This window comes from Capricornis sumatraensis, chromosome 2, assembly GCF_032405125.1.
Source record: "Capricornis sumatraensis isolate serow.1 chromosome 2, serow.2, whole genome shotgun sequence".
NCBI lineage: Eukaryota > Metazoa > Chordata > Mammalia > Artiodactyla > Bovidae > Capricornis > Capricornis sumatraensis.
Genome location: NC_091070.1, coordinates 202,448,070 through 202,467,810, shown reverse-complemented (window position 1 = coordinate 202,467,810; position 19,741 = coordinate 202,448,070). Strand labels below are relative to the sequence as shown.

General features: G+C 52.3%; 1 protein-coding gene across 3 annotated transcripts in view; it reads right to left on the bottom strand.

Moving 5' to 3' along the window:
• ERI3 (ERI1 exoribonuclease family member 3) overlaps window positions 1–19,741 on the bottom strand; it is a 132,367-nt gene that overhangs the window by 25,636 nt on the left and 86,990 nt on the right. The window lies entirely within an intron of this gene.

Sequence of the window (19,741 nt, the reverse complement as noted above, 5' to 3'; positions counted from 1 at the left end):
TGTGTGTGTGTGTGTGTGTGTGTGTGTGTGGTGGGAAGCAGATCTCGCTGAAGGTCAAGTGCTCACTTATGCATATTCAAAGCGGCCACCCATCGATCTGTACTTAATTGTTTTCCTGGGGTTGGGGAAGCAAGCGCTGGGGGCATCGATCTGTTCAGCCCCCAGCACGCCATTGCCCCCCTCTGTCTCCAGGCCACCACCCACCTCCTCCATGGTCGGGGGTGGGGCACACATCAAGCAGGGATAGCACCTCCTCTCACATCCCTTACAGGCATGACAACCAGCTATCACAGATGAGGAAACTGAGGCCCAGAAAGAAGAGACTCACAAGGGTCAGAACGCTATTAAGTGGCCCAACAGGGTTTAATTCCTATTCAGCCTGCCGGCAAGTCCCACGCTTCTATCAGTGGGCTTGCATTGCTAGCTGACCCTTCAAACAGTACCCATCTCTTCTCCCAAGAAGTCCCCAGCACCAGGCTGTCCTTCTCCCAGTGGCAGGAAGGTGACAGGGTGGTTAAGACAGTGATCACTGCAAATGATGTCTGGGTAAGTTCCCAGAAGTTGGATGGTGAGTCCACTGGTGGAACTAAGGTGACTGTTAGCCATGGGCAGGCAGACACCACAGAGCTCCCGTCCACCACTGGGCCAGAGAAGTCCCCGTCCCACCACCGGGCCAGAGAAGTCCCCGTCCCACCACCGACTGCCTCCCAGCGGAAGAGTGCCCAGCACGGTGTCAAAACAGAGCACAGGAGGCTGAACACGCAAGCTGTGCCAGGACCAAGGGGCTGAGCAGAGGGCTGGCACCCTTCCTTCCCAGCTGCAGGAATCAAGTGTCAGCCCTGTGGGCCCTGGGAGGCCAGGAGAGAGTGCACCTCAACCTCAGCTCCCTCCAGAGCCACTTTGCTTGACCACAGGGGTACCAGCCACCCCCCGACTTCCCAGCCCGCTCTCCCACGCTTCCCCAGGCCACAGCTGTACCCACAAATTGGGGGCTGAGCACGAGGCTCAAGGACAGGGGAGAGGACGCTGGCTTGGAGCCAGGGCAGCGCGGGGATGCAGGCAGCAGGGAGAGCAGCCGGTGGGCGGTGCACAGCTGGAGAAACTGCTGAGCATGGTCAGGGCCGCGGCTGGAGCGCAGTGGGCCAGAGAGCAGTGGCAGGCCGCCTTTCAAGTACTTTAAAATCACTTACAAAGGCCGGATTAAACGATCAGAAATTCCATTTAATAGGACAAATAAAGAAATAACAATCTACTCTATCAGCCTGGAGAAGGCGAGCTGGATGGGTTTTCTTTCTTTTTTTCCCCCCCTCTAAAAAGGAAAAAGGGAAGGAAGGGGGAAAAAAGAAGGATAATGTGTGTTTACTCAAGCAAAGAAAAAAATATTTAAGTGATGTCGGGGAGAAGATTGCGGTAACTAGTGAAGAATAACACCGTCTACTTTGCTGTCAAATCACACCCGAATTTCAGTAATAGATTCTCGGCTGACACTCAATTCAATTCGAAGGTGATCCTGCTTTATCCCAGCCCATCAAATATTAAACACTTGCATTAGCAGGTGCTGCCGCTTCCCGGCTTAAAGCGGCGGGCGGGCGGCAGGGCTGCGGAGGCCCCTCTGCTCTGCGTGCGGCTCGGGGACAGGGCAGCTTGGCGTTATCTGCGCGTCATCCTGAGCCTTATCGCCGCTAAGCGGGAAGACCACTTCAGATAACATTAGGCGCCTGCCCCAATGCGTCACCGTGATTAGATTATTATTATAATGATGACTCCCCAAGATCTTCTGCAGACTGGGAAGTGAGGGGGCAGCAGAGCCCAGGAGGGCCTGGCTGGTCCAGGACAAGCCGAGGCCCACAGTGGGGAGGCAAGGGTACCAGACAAGGCGGCAGCCCGGTCCTGCCTGACGAATGCCTTTCAGGAAGGGCAGTCTAGCTTGTCAGAGCCAGGGTGAGATGAATTGGCGTCTCTGCTGTGGCCGCCAGTGGCACGCCCCACGGTCTCCTATTCCCAGATAAGGCGTGCTAACCAATTGCTGCCATGGCATGGCCTCAGCCAGCACTTTCTCCGGGGGCGCAGGCGGGGGCAAGGAAGGCGCGTGCACATGGGTCTGCCAAGCTCCTAATAAGAGGGATTTAATTTTTACAAATGCTGCTTCCAGCGGGGCCTTCATGTACCAGCCAAAGTCCAAAATGATATTAAAAACGGTTAATTAAAACTGCTCTCCTTCAGCCTGGGCTCTCCCCGTGCTAGAGAACCCTGGCAGGCCTCCTCCAGGTACTGCCCCGCGCCTCTACAGAGCCGAACCTTCTGACGTGACGGCCTGCCTCGTGGAACCCCCCCGAGGCACAGTCCCAGGGCACAGCACCACAGCTCCCCCCAGCTCCTACTATCTCAGGCACCCCTCAGGCACAGCTAGCAGACAGCAGAGAACACAGGTTTCTTCCGCCACGTAAGCATCTATCGGCGTGTTCTGGATCTTGTTCCTGCTGCCCCTCTGGGCCTGTACATTCAGGCCCACCACCCCCGGCACTCACTGCTGAAGTCCCTACCCCTCCCCAGATACACACACCACTGAGCACGGGTATACACATCCATACAGGCACCAAATTCTCCCTCAGGTGACTCAGCCCATCCTTCCATTCCCTACGCCCCTCCCGACGCCCTCCCTCAGAGATTACATCCATCTGTGAATCTGAGCAGAGCCTTCCCAGGAGCCCAGCTCAGGGCAAGGTGATGTGGGCTGTGTCTTACAGGTTCTGGCAGAGAGGTCAAGGCTGGCACCAGAGAGCCATCAGAGCAGGAGGATCGGGGACGCTGAACCCTGTGGGTTGCCCACAAGGACACCGGAGACAGACAGGCCCATGCTGGAGATGACTAGAAGAGCTTCCTGAAGGGAGCGGTACTGGAGGCACCAGAAAGAAGACACAGCAAGGACAAAGGAGGATGACAGGAGCAAGCTGGATGGCAACAGGCAAGGGCTGGGCTGGGGCGGAAAACGTGGATACATCTTGAGGTGCTGTCTCCCAGCTCCGTGCAATGCTGGCATCAGTCAAGGGGCCCGAGTACCATCTACTGCCCCCCTTTACTCCTGCCTGCTTCCTATCCCCACTCCCTCTCTCTCTTCTGCCAATCTGTGGGGCATGGGCTAAGGGACCCAAAAGCTTTCTGACCTGATCAGTGCTGGGCAGAAATCTGAGAGCCAGAGCCTGTGCCCGAGCCCCTGTCCCATGCTGGTTCCCAGTTCTCTGGAGGCCACTTCTCCAGCTGCACCTCTCCTAGCTAGTGGGCCCACCTGCCCAGCTGAGGGTTCCTGGCCAGACGGTGGGGCAGGGGCAAGGATGACTGAGGAGTCCTCTCCAGGGCAGGCAGAGCCAAGGTGAAAGATGCTGGGCCTCCCAAGCCACCCACCCCAGCCCTGTGCCAGGCAAGCATGCACACTTCCCTTCCCCTGAGCTGCTGTAATTTCCATGCGCAGGAAGCAGGTGCCGAGCTGTTCCCGGCTGGCTCTCCCCTCTCGCGGCTCTGCCTGCCTTGGCTGCTGCCCCATTAGCTTAGTGGCCAGCCATCTGCGACGGGCCTGCCGCGCAGCCCTGCTGTAGGCGCGGCGGGTGGCCCCCTGTGTAACAGGGAGCTTTGCCATTAGCGCCTTTAATATTCTGACACCTCAGCACAGCCTGCTATTACATGCAAACGCTGATCGCCCTGTGAAATTACATTGCTGGGCCCGCGAAATGGAATCGTGTATAATCAGCCTCCTCCATGCACTGTCAGTCCCATCACAAACACGGCACCCGGCGGCTTACGGGGGCTTAGCAGCTGCGACAAGTGTATTGGGTTTAATAGATGAAGTAGCCCTCATCGGCAGCAGCATCAGATCCTTCAAAGAGGAAAGAAGAGGCATTGACAGCTGCTAGGGTGGCTCTGCCCATTGGTTCACCACCCGCCAGGGCCCTGAGAGTCGGGTGGACACAGCGTGGGCAGGGCAGTGGCTGGGGCTAGAACCCAGCTCAGACCACAAAGAGAAGCACAAACTGGCAGAAAACCCAGAACCTGAAAGTTGGCAGCGGCACGTCTGAGCCATCCAGCCTCCCCACGAGATCGCCCTGAGGGGTGGCCTATGGGCGGAAGGGCCATTTCCCAAGACGAGGAACCAAATCAAATCACCTGTGTTTCCCATAAATGCCCAACAGACAAAGACAGGGAGGTGACACTCTGGAGGATGCAGCAGAGGAAGCCTGACAGACAGAACTACTACCTAATCTTTTCTTTAACCGGACAACATGTCGATAGTTGGTAAACCAAACAGCAAGGCTACAGAGATACATGAGGATGGTGTACCCAGCAGCCCGGGCCTCATGGAAAGCTTGTGCGTTCAGAAGTTGGTTCCCAATTCTGCCAGTTATTAGCAGTGTAACTTTGGTGATAACCTAGAGGGGTGAGACGGGGTGGGAGGTGGCAGGGTGGTTCAAGAGAGGGGACTTGTGTATACCTATGGCTGAGTCACGTCGGGGTATGGCAGAAACCAACACAACATTATAAAGCAATTATCCCCCAATTACAAATAAATACTTTTTTAAAAAAAAAGCACACCATAACTTTGGATGAGTCATTAAACCTCTGAGCCTCAACTTCCTGTACTATAAGATGGGACGATAGTTCTTTCTCCCAGGTATACCTGAGGTCACTCAGGAACACCCAGTCCCACCGCCACCCCCAAAATGTTCTTGGTGCCATCACGCAAAATGCAGACTGTCTTTGAGAATGCTGTCACTCCTTTTTCCAGATTCAGCTTAACACTGATTATGGCAGACTGTATTTGCCAGTGATGGTCATTAACATTATCTTCAATCTCACATATGCTCTCCTTCTGATATGACTCTGATAAACCTGCCATCAAGAGGGGAGTCTATACCCCTTTGGAAAGGGGTGGGCTTCTGTTATGACCTCAACCAAAAGAGTAACGCACAACTAATGCTGTGTGATCTCAAGGCTATTTCAGAAATGCCAAGGCAGCTTCCTCCTCATTTGCTAGAACACTTTCCCTGACCCTTGAGCGGCCTGTAAGAGGTCAGACTGCTCTAAGGCAGCCATGCTGTGAGGAAGCCCAAATCAGTCCAGGAGGAGAGACCACGTGGAGAAGCCCTGGGACTAGATGGAGAGAGAGAGAGGTGTCCAGCCAGCCTCCAGCTGCTCCACCCAAACTCTTCTGAGTGTCCCCTTCTCGGAGGTCCTTCCTCGCAGTCTCCTGTAGAGGCTCACCTGGTCACGTGCGGCTCCTGCCTGCTCCCTGCCTGTCTCTGTCTGCTCTACCACTCTCCCTGCGTGGTTTGCTCAACTCCCTGGTCTTCAACCTGTCCAATTTTCAAATCAATTATTCTTTGCCACTATTTAAGTGTCAAACAGATATCTTCTATTGCCCACTTGGCATTTCCACCTGGAGTCTACTCAGGAAATTCATTTTCAATAGGGTTAAAACCCATTTCAACATCTCCTCTCCAAAGTGTTCCCTTTCCTGGGCTCCTCAATCCCAGTGAAAACTCTTACCATCTACCTGGTCTACCAGAGATGCAGGGGGTCAGCCTTGCTCCCTTCTTCTTCCTTACCTCTCCTCAAGTCCTGGGATTGCTGCTTTATGCCCCACAAGACTCTGCTTGAGCAACTCCTTAGCCTACCTAGGGTGCCCTCTGCCTTCTCCCAGGTTTTATCCCTAATGAACACATACTCTTCTTTCAGCATTCAGTTCAAAAGTACCTTCCTTCAACTTTCCTGGTGGTCCAGTGGTTAAGAATCCACCTACCAATGCAGGGGACTCCACCTGCTCTGGAAAGACTCCACTTGCTGCAGGGCAACTAAGCCTGCGAACCACAAGAGAAGCCACCGCAACAAGAAGCCTGCGCACCACAACTAGAAAGTAGCCTTTGCTCGCTGCAGCTAGAGAAAATACGTGCACAGCAATGAAGACTCAGCACAGCCAAAAATTAAGAAAAAAAATTTTTTAATGTATATATACATAAAAAAGTACGTTTCTTTACCAAGCCTTCCTGACTCTTCCCTTCCTTAAACACACCCCGACTCTGAGTAGCACCTGGAATATTAGATTAGTTTACACATCTGATGCCCCATGATGTTGGGAGTCTCTTGGGGTGGGACTGTATCTGCTTTCTCTGAACGGTCTCCCCTGAGGGAAGGGCCTAACTCTGCCAGGCCTGGTTTTCGGAGAGGCTGCTCCTGCCAGTCCTATTCCATCTCCTTCAGGAACCATGGATGATCTCGCCTAGCAGAAGAGCAATTCCGCCCCATCCCCAGCCATCCTTGAACTGAGGGCTCAGCTACCTGGGTTAGGAAAGAAGGGGAGACTACTTCTGTCTCCTCCTTTTCTGAACTCTCGGCTTATGGATAGCGTTGACTCCATTCTTCAGGCCAGCAGAGACCTGGGCAACACAGCTATAGCAGCAGAAGGAAGGATGCTCCCATCAGGCGGCACAAGACCATCCTTCCCGACCCCCAGCCGGCAGTTCTGCATGTTCAGTGTTCCCTGGCTGCCGACACACTTCAGGGGCACCAGAGCCGCTGCTGCCTCTGTCCATCAACAGAACCTGAGTGGGATAATTATCTCCTCTGTGTACTTAACCTTCCCGCTCACTGCCGAACAACAGGACAGCTGCCTCGAGTACATGGGACCACCACCACGGCAAAGGCAGGAGCTGCGCTACAGGTCCAGGACCCACAGTTATTTGGAAGACAGCTGCCGGCTCAGTTTGATCCCTTGGGTCCTGAGTCTATTTTTAGGTGGAGTGATCTCCTTCATGTTCCCAGAGCCCTTGCTTCTCTGCTGAGTCAGAGAGGACTTGGGGACACTGAGGCTTCTGGGGAGAGAAGCAGGTAAGGAGCATAAGCCCTGCTGCCTGAGCCCCCAGAGAAGAGGTTGGCCTGTCTGGGGCCCCATGTGCCACCAAGTCAAGGCAGCAGGTCAGCCCGAGCCAGCTGCCCAGGGAGAAAGCCACATTGTGGGTTTTCTTTGTTTTCATTACAATTTTCTCTCCCATTGCTTCTTTGGAGCCGGCCTTTTCCTCCCCGGGGTGCTGAGGATTGAATGAAACACCACCCCCGGCTCCAATAAGTGTATTTCAATTACATCTGTCACTGCATAACGATATAATGATATATCATGTGATATTAAATCCATGGTAATCATATCAGGGATTTTTTTTAATCGTGCACTAATCGCATTATTACATCTCTATAATTAACAACAGGAGGTATGGAAATTCAGTTAAGGCAGAAGGCTCAATGTACTCCCCCACCAAACCCCCGCCCTAGCTCCCCCAGATTAGGACCCGATTAGGAGATGGGAACTGCAAAGCACTAGCAAGACGGGCCAAAGCGTCCGCCTCTCAGGACCAGAGCCATGGGCAGAGCCTTCAGCATCCAGGGCTGGCAGACACAGGCCAGACTGAGACCCGGGTGCTATCTGTCCTGTGGCTGCTCAGGCAAGAGCCTGGGGCAGAGGCCACACACGAGAGGCCCAACTACAAGGCAGCTGGGCCTTCCAGACCTCCAAGCCATTGTGGCACCAGATCTTCTCCATGGGGAGGGGTGTGACCTTTCCTTCAGACCAGCAAGGCCCCCAAAGGTGCTGGTAGGGCACAAGGCAAGCTCCTGCCTCATGGCCTCCTGAGCCAGAATTCTTCCCTCTGCCCTAGTCCTTTGTGTTGGCAGCTCTTAACATCACCAAGTCTAACAGCTGTGATGTCTCTGCCTTTTGGTCCTGTCATCCCTGAGCTGAGCAGATCCAGTTCTTCCAGGGGCCATTCCTCCCCAGTTCTCTCTCTGAAGTTTGGCCCTGAGTACTGCATGATAAGTGGGTTTCTGATAACCATTGGAGTCATTCCCCTATCCCCCACAAATGGTCCAAGTTCTTATGTCCTCCCACCCAGGCCTATATGGAGAAGGGAGGGGCTTGGGATTGCGGCCTGAACTATGTCAAATGACCCTGTCTCTCCCACCCTCTTCCTGATACTGAGCTGTCAGGACTAATCCCCTCAGGGGTGTCAGAAACCAGTCTGCAAAGCAGAATTTTGTGTTTCAAGTCCAAAGCTTTGAACTTGGCATGTAACTAGTCCTCAGTGAGGGGCAGGCATTTTGCTAAGTTTGACGCTCAGAAGTCAGACAGGCCTGAAGATGAAAGAGAAAAATCATGTCCTTTTTCCTAATAAAAAGGAGACACTAATAGCAGTCAGCACTTAGGCAAAGCACTCTAAGTTTCTAAAGTGCTTTCCAAATTAAAATATAATCCTTCATCAGGCATGTGACACCACTACCACCACAGCCACCCAGCCCTCACACGCGAAGGCATGCGCATGCTGGCACCAGGACACACCTTCCCTTCTCCCCTGCACATGCAGAAAACGGAAAAAGTGCTTCCACCTTCCTCCCAGACCGCCCTCTCTCTCTGCTGGCGTGTTCATGTAACACACACACCTCATGAGCAAATCCATGTGCCAAGCTCTGTGCCCAGTGCCAGAGATCAACCACACTAGGCCACTGACTTCAAGCAGCTTCCAAGCTGGAAGGAGACACATGTCAACTCACACAGGGTCGAGGACTCAGATCCGACAAGAGCCCCAAGGGAGAAACCAGCCTTGGAGGGAATAACCAAGAAGGACTAAGATGGCCTTCAATGCGACTTCCAAGGTGATGGGCCTGTGGAAGGTGGATATGCAGGCCAGGAGCTCAGCTCAAGAAAGTCCTCGGAAAGCACAGCGGTGGTGCAGGAAATTGCAGGACTGGGTAAGATCACCCAGGTATAGAATAAGCCTTGAGGGCCAACGAGGCCCTTCTTCCTCTGCTGTCTGGATGGAAACTAGGAAGGCTGAGAGACGGGAAGGCTGAACACCAGTGTCTCCAGAGCTAAGGCTCTCTGGGCACACCCAACATCCTGGCCTCCGCTCTCCTGTTATTTCCACCTTCACTTAACCCAGATGTGACAGGATGAAGCAGCACAGACTTCTTGGTCACACTGACTTAGTCACGATGAACACTACTGAGAGCCTGTTATATGCCAGACCACATGTGTGAGTGAGTGAGCGCTCAGTCATGTCCGACTCTTTGTGACCCCACAGGCTGTAGCCAGCCAGGCTCCTCTGTCCACAGAACTTTCCAGGCAGGAACACTGGAGTCAGTTGCCACTTCCTACTCTAGGGGATCTTCCTGACTTAGGGATTCAACCTGCGTCTCTTGCATCTCCTGCATTGGTAGGTGGATTCTTTACCACTGTTCCACCTGGGAAGCTAGCAATATAGACACAGTACTGTCCCCAGAAAGCTTCCAATCTACTGGAGAGAGCCCATGTTAAATAAACAGCAACATATATAAGCACTAAGTTATAGCTTTCAGAGGGACTCAAAGAAGAAAGGTAGGCTGTCTACAGGACAGAAGAGGGGAACCTGACCTAGATGGGGAACTCTGAGGACACTCAACAGAAACTGACTGACAGGGAGGTGACAGGGGAAAGACTAGTGCTAAGGCCTCTAGGCAAACAGCACTTAGAAAGAACCAAGTCAAGGCTAGTGTCCCCAGAGCACAGACAGCCAGCATGAGATGAGGCTAATGAAGAAGGCAGGAGATGCCAGGGCCTCAGAGGACACGATGAGGGTTCCGTACCATTTCCTAAGGTGATGGGAAGCCATCAAAGTGTCTGCCACTGCCATGCTATGCCATCTTAGGTGCTCCAACAACATCAAAAGTTAGTTCCTTGGCACATCTAACCCTCCCTATTCCTAAGGGTGGACAGGCCTGGGAACCCGGGACCATTTTTTTTTTAATCTAGAAGGAGAGAAAGAACCTGCATGAGCAGATGACCTCATTCATTCATTCTAAGATTCACACATCCACTAAAGGCCTGCCAGACCCTGGCAACTCAACTGAATCCCTTATAAACCCTGTCCTCATGGAACTCCCAGTCCTTTGCAGGGAAACAGATGCCAGGAAATGCCTGATCACAGTGATATGGAGTGATTAGAGAGAACTGAGGTAGAGACAGAAAGAAGGACAGTGCTCAGGCCCGTCGGAGGCATCCAGAGCTCAGCACAGGGAGGGCTGTCCCCGGATCCTCTCCTCACCGCACCAGCCAGGGTGGGTGGGGAGACTGCACTCCCAACAGAGACTGCAGCCCGGGCGGGGGGCAGGGGTGGCAGGAGGGCCCTGAGCGGCAGCGAACCTAAGGCAGGATCTTCCCGTTGCAGAGATGAAGGCTGAAAGGCTGTGACCAAAGCCACTGAGGAGAAGACGGAAAAGCTCACTGTATCATCCAAGGATGGGGGACGGAGCACCTTTAAAACAAGCAACAGGACTTGAACAGAAAATCATTTCCCGAAATGGCAACTCCAGTCCCCAGGCTGTTTCCTCTTTGGAAAACAAGGGGCTGGAGGGTGATGGCGTGGAGGAATAAATTAGGAATTTGATATACACTACTATATATAAAATAGATAAACAACAAGGACCTACTGTATAGCACAGGGGACTATATTCAATATCTTGTAATGACCCATAATGGGAAAGAATCTGGAAAAAAAAAAACATATATACACATATAGCTGAATCACTCTGCTGAACACCTGAAACTAATACAACACTGTAAATCAATTATACTGTGAAAACTAAAGAAAATGGGGGAGAGGAGCTTAATTACCTGATTTCTTAGGTCCATTGCTGGTCTGAAATTCACCAGTTGGTTCTTCAGGCTCCCATAAGAGTCAGGCTTATTTCTGTTCCCACATCTTTGCTTATACTATTTTCCCACTTAAAACACTAGCCTTCTTCTACCCTCTCCAAGTCGTACTTCTACCCTCTCCAGGCCTTCTTGTACCCTGCCAGGACACCACCTTCAGGGAGCCTTTCCTGATTTCTCTTCCTCCAGCCTCTACGACCCACCCTGACCTCCACAGTTCATACCACAGTTCTCCCAACAGCACTTTGCTTAATTACGTATGGTCTGGTACCCTTACTTGACTGGTCAAGAGAATGTCTTGTCACTTTCAACCCCTGACATCCATTTCAGGGGCAGCAGGGAAGCTTCACCAGCACAGGCCAAAGAAGCAGGCGGAAGTCTGGGTCCCCACTCCCTCTGCCCACAGCCCTTTGAGAACTCAACAGGCCTCCACTTGAAAAGGGTGCTGAAAGCAATGATGTCTCCAAGTGCGATGGGAGATATTTGTGTCTGCTTTACCCTTGGCTTTTTGCTCCGGTTCAGGTAGGAGCGGGGTGGGCCGGCTGGCAGATCTGAGAGCGCGGCACGCCCCAGCGGGCAGGGCGCACAGCGCGGAGGAAGGCGCGAGTCAGTCTGGAGTGCTCCCCATTTATCAAGCTCACGCAGGCCGCCAGCCGAGCGAGTCTTTCTATCATTACACCTCTCAAAATCCGATTCATACCACTAATCCTGCCTTCATTCTCCCAGATTAATAACATCTCTTTCAACCTTCACAGTGTGATAAATAGACAAAGAGAGAACAAAAGGAGAGACAGAAGAGAGAGAAAGAGCTGGAGCAAGTCCCCATAATAGAGAGAGCCGAGAAAGAGGAGAGGGAAAAAAAGGAGAGCGGGCCAGAGCAGGCAGCGGCCAGAGACTGCGACGGTCTCAGAGAGCCGAGAGGAGAGAGCGGCTGCGCCCCGCTATGCGCGGCGCTCTGTCCCCGAAGAGAAAGAAAGGCTCGTTAACAGCTCCTTCCTGCCTGCACTTTTGTTCCAATTCTTTTCTTCCCTTCCAATCCTGCTTTAGGTCAAATTCCAGTGAAAATGAGTCTCCTGGTTTCCTGGTCTCCTCCCAGCCTCCCTACCAGGCCCAGGGAACCAATCTGGCCCCTGGCACAGGGCTGGGGCTGGGCAGGGGCTTAGCGAGGGGCGGAGCGAGCTGGCCTAAAGCCCAAACCCCTGCCCCTTTCCTGCTCCTTAGGTAGAAGAGGGGAGAGAAGAGAGCAGAGCCAGGGGCCCAGGGCTCTGTCCTGCGTATTTCTCCAACTAAGGCTCTAGCTGGGCCAATCCAAGGCCCCAGCTGCTAGCAGCTCAGCTAGATGGTGAAAGTGGGCACCCCTTAAGCTTGCAAAACACCAAGGTATGGCCCGCACTAACACATGGGGCCTGTGACACTTCTTGCTCTCCCTGCCCATGTGTGCGCCCAGACTGGTCTCCACAGCACAGCCCCCACCCTCCTCTCAGACAAGTGCAAGGGCCCTCTGGATGCCTGGCTGAGCTCTTCCAAGAGGATTCAGGCACTCGCTTGCTCTGGGCTCTGGAATACAACACCGTTCATATTACGCTATAATTCACATTAACCTTTGCCTTCACTCCACTAGGAGTCTGTCCTTGGAGTTCTCTAGGCCCAGGAACAAGGTGCCCATGGCGCTTCCATTCATCCTCAACTTTGCCCAAAGTAGCCCTGGCAGGAGACTAAGCCAAACAAGGCTCAAGCCGTCCTTAGGACTGAAAAAATATTCCCATGCAACTGGCAAGCTTCGCTCCGAGGCGAGGGGACAGAAGCCCTCCATGTGCACCCACTCACTTCCCAATCCATCAGACTGGATGGGGATCAGTCAAGCTCCCTGGACCACTGTCTCTTTCAGCACACCCTCATGACAGGAGGTGGGGCGGCATATATGCAGAAGGCAGGCCTGTTCTGCCCAATCCAGCGTAGTAGGAGGAGTCTTCCATGAAAGTCCAGTCTTTCCCAAGGATGGAGCCTGATGGTGGACGGGAAAGACCCAGACTAGTCCCACAGTAGAAAGCTGGTAGCCTGGTGATTTCTTTAGAAGTAGTTTCCTCCTAGGGAATATCTTGCAGACACCTGTCAGATACTTTCCTCCAAAAAGCCTCCCTCTACCCTCTGCCCCAATCACCGTCTTCCTTTTGGATCAAAATGGCTGCTACCTACTCCCACCACTCACTATGGGGACCACATCGCTTCCAGTCCCAACTCTCGAGCTTGACCATTGTATCTCTGCTTGGGGAAAGTCTGGAGAAAAGGAGGCTTCATAGGGGCAAGGTAGAGAGCAATGTAGGTAAGAGGGTACTCCTTGGGATCAAATCCCATTCACCAAAACCCCAGTTCTGCTGACCTTCCCTCAGTTCCATATGAGAAGGACTGTTCACATTGTCACCTGCTCCATCTGGCCTCCGGGATCAGATTCTTATAGTAGGGAAGCCTGGAAGAATGACCATGACTAATGTTTGTCCAACAGTCCAACTGACCAAAGGACTGAAGAGGGAGGACAAGAAGGAGAGAGAATGATTGTCTCGGTAACGCTATAACCCACCTAGCCCACCAGTAGTACCCTGGGCTCCAGGGCAAGCTAGGTCCAGCTGGCACACAGGCCCATGAGGCCTCCAAGGCCAAGGTCACAGCAGAGTTCCAGAAGCACTGAGCTCAGGCCCTTCCTTCCCTAAGAGCCCAGATTGCTGGCAGATCAGAGGGCCTCAGCCAGTCAAGCCTGCAGCTTTCAAGACACAAGCAGCCAGCAGGCCCAGACACCCCCAAACTTGCTCTAACCAGCTCCCCCAGGGGCTCAAGAGAGCTATCCCCCCCAACAGTGGGACAGTTCTGGCCCTGGGAAGAGAAATCACGGTGGCCCCTCTATCCTTTGTCTTTACCCAACATACAAACCAGGGCCTCCCTGCAGCCATCCAACTCAGAGGTGAATCCCCTGCAGCAGAGAGTCAACCTTCACCCCAGTAAAGGACCTGCCAGTGGTCAGACAGAAGAAAAGTCAGCCAGACACAACAGGGTCTCCAGCAGGTCAAGAGGCCAGACCCGAGTGATACTCTCCCCGCAAACCAGACTTGAAAAGCTCTTTCCCTGAGTACCTGGTACACTCTTTCCCTGAGTACACTCTCTGAGGCGGCCGGGGGCACAGAGCAGGGAAGAAGTTGGGTCCTAATGTGTAAAAAGCTCCAGCAAAGCAAAATCATTTACTCTTCAGTGCGACTGCTCAGCAGAGCTAATAAATCTTGCATGAGCAGGGCCGATTCTAATTTCCTAATATGAAAAGGCATTTGGATTGAGAGAGAGGGGGAGATAAAAGTGATTGAATCTCCAATAGTCCAGGTTACTGACAAGAAACATCCTGCTCAGCCCTGAGAGAAGGATGGCAGCGCCCGGCCGCCTGCACACACCCATCCGTTCTGCCCCCCTCTTGGCGCGATACATCTCAGTCTCTTCTATTGACAGGACGTGGCTTTAAACACAGTTACACAAGTTATCATTTCTGCCTTCTGATCAATCTGAATTTTCAGGACAATTACCCTCTTAATCAATGATTGCTATCAGCAGCCCTGCGCCTGGACGGATTTCTCAGCAAGGTAATCATGCCGCCAGGCTGGACGGCGCGTGCATAGGCAATGAAGCTCCGGGTGGGGTCTCCTCCCTCCCTCCCGAGCCCCCATATCCCAGCGCCACTGCCAGTATCGAGGACAAGCACGGCAAAGTGTGAAGGCCACTTCAAGGAGCGATGGGAGTAGAGGATGGGAGGGAGGGGGCCCAGCCGCCCCGCCAGCCTTCCAGGCCGCCCGATTACGGAACAAACCTATTAAAACACGAGATTTACTGCCTACCACGCTGATACATCTCCACATGCCCTCCTGCCATCATTCCTACCTCCTAATTAGCCTAATAAAGCCCAATTCTAATTATGGGCTCAAACTATTAGGGTGAGTAAGTGCAAAGAAAAGAGAAATATTGGTTTTACTAATCTCTCAGAGGCTCTTGGTTCCAGAAACTCCTTTTCTTCTATACACTCGGTTCACGCGGGCTCCTGACTGGAATGGCAGGAATCACCTCCTCCTGCTCAGAGGTCCGGGCATCTGGAACAGTCACAAAGCTGGCCTGGCCTGGAGCCAGGAGGCCACCCAGCCCCACACGCTCTCCGGGGTACTTCCACAGTCAGCCCTCCATATAAAGAAGCGCAGGGCCCCTCAGGAGAAGAGGGGAGGTGAGGGGAGGGTGGAGTTGGTCTCTGCCTCAGGGTCAAAGTTAGCCAGACGCTACATCTGCCATCATGGGGGCAACTCAATTTCTCAGATCACCTGTTGTTGCATAAAGGATCTACACCAGAAAGGCCAACGGTGGAGTGAAAATGGCATGGTCCAGGACACTGACACATCAACTTATGCTTCAGCGTGGGTGGCAGATACAAGTTATACGCGGGTAGAGTGGGTTATGGGATTAAAACAGGCCCTCACAATTTGCTATTTCATTCTGAGGGGGAAAGAGAATTAGAAAGCATGGATGTACTCACTTTCTGACATTTACTGAGTGCTAACCATGGGTCGAATGTTGGGGATACATCAGGGAACAGTAGAGAAGTGACCCTTACTCTTAGGAGGTCACAATCTACTGGGAAAGACAGACAAGTGTCTTTCTGTCTGCAAAACAAAAGCAATAAAACAAAACTGCACACAAATGTTCATAGCAGCATTATTTAATAGCCATAAGGTGGAAGCAGCTTAAATGTCCATCAACTGATGAGCACATAAATAAAATGAGGTATATTCATACAATGGAATATATTATTCACAATAGAAAGAAATGAAGAGCTGATTCAAGGTGCAACACGAATGACCCTTGAAAATTATGCTAAGTGAAAGAAGCCAGAAACAAAAGGCTACATTTAAGAACTTTCCAGAATTGCATGAATAGGCAAATTTATAGAGATGAAAGTAGATCAGTGGTTGCTTAGGGCTGGGGTGTTTGAGGGGAAATGGGAAGTGACTGCTAGTGTTTTAGGGGTGACAAAATGTTTTAAATTTAGATGATGATGGCTGCAAAACCCTGTGAAGATACCAGGAAACACAGAATTGAAACTATTTATTTATTTATTGGCCACACTACATGGAACCTTTGTTCCCTGACCAGGGATCGAACCCACATCCCCTGCAGTGGAAGTGTGGAATCTTAACCACTGAACCACCAGGGAAGTCCCTGAACTGAAACACTTTAAATGGGCAAATTGCATGGTATGTGAATTATATCTCAATAAAGCTTTTTTTTTTCTCTTTCCTAAAACATGTACAGTAGGATGGAAGTAGTACAGGCTCACCAGCAATGAACAGAGCCAGGGAAAGCTCCAGCACAGAGCCTGACTGTGTCTCAGGAACTCGAAACAGGTGTCTGAAGAGAGACAGTTACCGATGGGACAGGGGGACAGTCTGCACAGAGGATAGAGTTAGGTCGTGAAGGGTCAGCAGGAGTTCACAAGGCAGGAATGAAGGAAGGGACGTCCCATGCAGATGCAGCCAATGTGAATAAGGCCTAGAAATGGACAGTCACACAGACATTCTTGGTATTACTGGAGAGGTACATTCAGGGGCCAGGGAGCTTGTACTTTATTCAGGAGACACCAAGCTTTCTCAAGCAGAGAAGTTAGGTGATCAGTACAGGATAGCTTGGGGTCTGATGGTTCAGGTAGGAGAAATAACACGTCCAAGTAGCAAGGACATGTTTTTGGAGTCAGATATCCAGGATTTAAAATTCTTCAATTCTTCTTCAAATACACTCAAATAACCAGCATGTGCTGGGAATTTGCTACTTTTCTCACTATTTTATCCCCAGTGCTTGGCAGAGTGCCCGACCTAGTAGGCGCTCAACAGCCATCTACTGAATGAAAATGAATGAATGGATGGCTATGTTGAATTCAATCCCATTTGCCAAGTGTTTATTGAATACCTACTGTGAAGCTGGGACTCTGGTTACACAGAGTGAGCTCTTCAAGGGTAGGGACTCTGTCTGATCTCTGATCTCTTCTGTCTTACTGCCTTACACAGGTTCTGTTTGGCATAGGGCAGGTGCTGAAGTCAATGTTAATTCCCTTTCCTCTCCTGGTCCAGGAGGTTTTCCTGAGACCCAGTGATTCTTGGAGAGGCATGGCCTGAATACTTCACTGTGGTTGGCAAGAGAAGTTGAAGCTATAAGGGTGGAAGGAGCAGAGGGTGATGCCCATGGTATTCATCCCAAAGTCAGCCATGGTGCTCAGGAAGCCAGCAGGCAATCCGAGTTGTCCAAGTTAGTAAAGGACTGAGCAGGAATGAGACTGTTTCCACAGCGCATTCTCAGAACCCTCTGCAGACCGCCCTGCACCCGCAGCAGCAAGCCTCCTCGCAGGGAGCCAAGCACAGGTAGGGTGGGAACAGAAGCTCAGGACTTGCAGGTAGAGGAGGGAGGAGGAGGGGAAGATCTGGTCCTTCTCTCCTGAGCACCGGTCCTGCCCCTGGACAGCTGCCATTTCTATACCTCCCCTCTGGTCGGGAGGGCCCTTCAGCTCATGGCTGACCACAGTAGGAAGGGGGCTCCTCCATCTCCCAGCCCTCAGGCCTCTCCCCTCCCCTCGCTTTCCCTCCCTCCTTCTCCTTCCTGCAGAGCTTCCCTCGAGCCATAAAAATAAAATAAAACACAAACACCCACAGTCCAGGAGGAGGGCGTCAGACAGATAATGGGCATTTTATATCTTTTTATGACACTCCCCATAGGCAGCTCGGCAATCACAGCGCAATAAAGGCAGGCATGCAGCTTGCATAGTTAAACAACTGCCGGGTAATTAGGCACAGCAAACACACCACTGGGGAGGCCGCAGGGCTGCCCTGGGACCTGCCTGCAGCCCGCCCTCCTGCTTGCAGCCACGTAGGTGCCAAGCCCAGGCCTAGCACCAGCAGACCTGGTGGTGGTGCAGAGAACAGACCACCGGCTGCTGCCGTATGCATACTTGGCCTCACACCTGTGCATGCTCACAGACACACCTGCCCACACCCACACACAAGCACTTCCTGAGCAGCTAGCTTGGACCTCATCTCCCCAGGAAGGCCGCTCCTCTCTTCCAAGTCAGATAGCCAAGGGCTAGAGAGAGCCCTGCTCTAAGGCCCTTGAAGAGGTCTCAGGCCTGGCTGCAGCAGGGGCTCTCTGCTGCAGGGAGCCCCGAGCTTCCTGAGCTGCATAGGCAAGGGGACATCTGAGCACAGAGGCGTGATTACATGGGCTCTTTCTCCTGTAAATGCCAACTCAGTACAGAGCTGGATTCAAGTGAGTCGACCATACACACATTCCTATTGCTTCATTTGCTACCTCTACTGCATTTCCCCCTATCTGCCTTGACCCGTCCATCTTCCCTCCTAGATCCAGAGCTCTGTACAGGTGGAGAGCGGACCTGATTCATCTCTGAGTCTACATGCCCTGAGGCACAGGGCTGCGACGAAGAATGGTGGTAAGTGAGGTGTTAACTGAGATGTGCTGGCCCAGGCAGAGAGCAGGTCACTTGCTACCTGAGGCTTAGGTCCAGGCTGATCAAAATACAACCGGTAGAGTCAGAAGCCCTCACCAGGGCTGAGGCAGCTGCACTGTGAGTCCACCAATGCCCATTCTTCCTCTAGTGATCCAGTCAATCAAATTCAAACTTTCAGGGAATGAACGGCTAATTGATGAAACAGAAGAAGCAAACCCCTGCTCCAATCCAACTTGAAGACTGAAACAGACTCTAGGAGCCACGCAGATCAGCCCTGAGTAGGCTGGGGAAAACTTAAGCACCCAACCCTATACCACTCTTCCCTCAAATGGAGCTAACAGCAGGCCAGGTGAGCTCACAGAAGGGCCCTGGGTTAACCCAGCAGAGTCCCATATGAACGTGAACCCAACTCACTTTACTTTACCTGGTGTCTATCTGGCCATCAGTCCCTGTCTGCCAAGATCACAGGCCAGAGGAAGGGCCTGGACTGTACCCTGCCTTTAGAGTACTGAGAGGCCCCCTCCCGCCACCTCCTGTAGAAGGAGGGTGACAAGCTTCTCCTCACCCCATATTCTCATGGAGAAGCCACCCAAAACCTCAATAGCATTAAGCTCCAGTCCAGGTCACCTCAAACTCTGGGATGACCAGCCATCCAAACTCCTTCCCAACATCTGAGTCCCCAGCTCTCCCGACCTGATACCAGGTGATGCCTTGCCTTTCCCAGACCCTCAGTTTTTCCCAATAGGATACAGCAGTAGCCCCAAGCCTAGAGCTCAAAGTAATAAGAGTCAAAGAGGGACTTCTCTTGCCTCCCTTGGATCTGTCACATTTTTTGCTGGGAGCAAACTGAGGAAACCTCAGGCCCCATAAATGATCTCAGGATGGCAACGGGAGAAGAGACCACAAGAGAGGTCACCTTGCTCAGCTTCCTTATTTGTTAGATGAGGACACTGAGGCCTCAGAAAGGGCACAAGACCCAACGCTAGAGCCCACGTCTTTATCCTCCAGCTTCGAATTCAGTCCAGAGTTCTTTGTCTTGCGCCATGCTGTCTTCTAGAGACAAGGCCTGCATCTGCACAACTCCAGGTGGGGTCAGACCACAGGGCCCATACCCACACCCTCCCCTGAATTCCCATGCGAGGGCACATACACATAGTTGAGTATACACACACATGCTTCCCCACAAGGAGAAATACAAGATCCACACCTTTAATCACACATAATGTGCAAGTACACATGGGCTCACTCTCTGACACACAGATTCCCATTAGACAGGTGTCGTTCCCAAGAGAGCTGGAGCATGAGGCCAAACTCTGTCCTTCCCCAACCACTGCCTCATCGGCCATACAACTAGGAATGGCCCGTGTGTGTCTGCCCAGGCCTCCAGCCCAGGCCAGACCAGAGGAACTGCCTTCAGGTAATATCTGCTATGGGACTAGTCACAAGAAGAAAGTCATGGAAGGAGAGAACCTGGATTAACACCCTGGTCA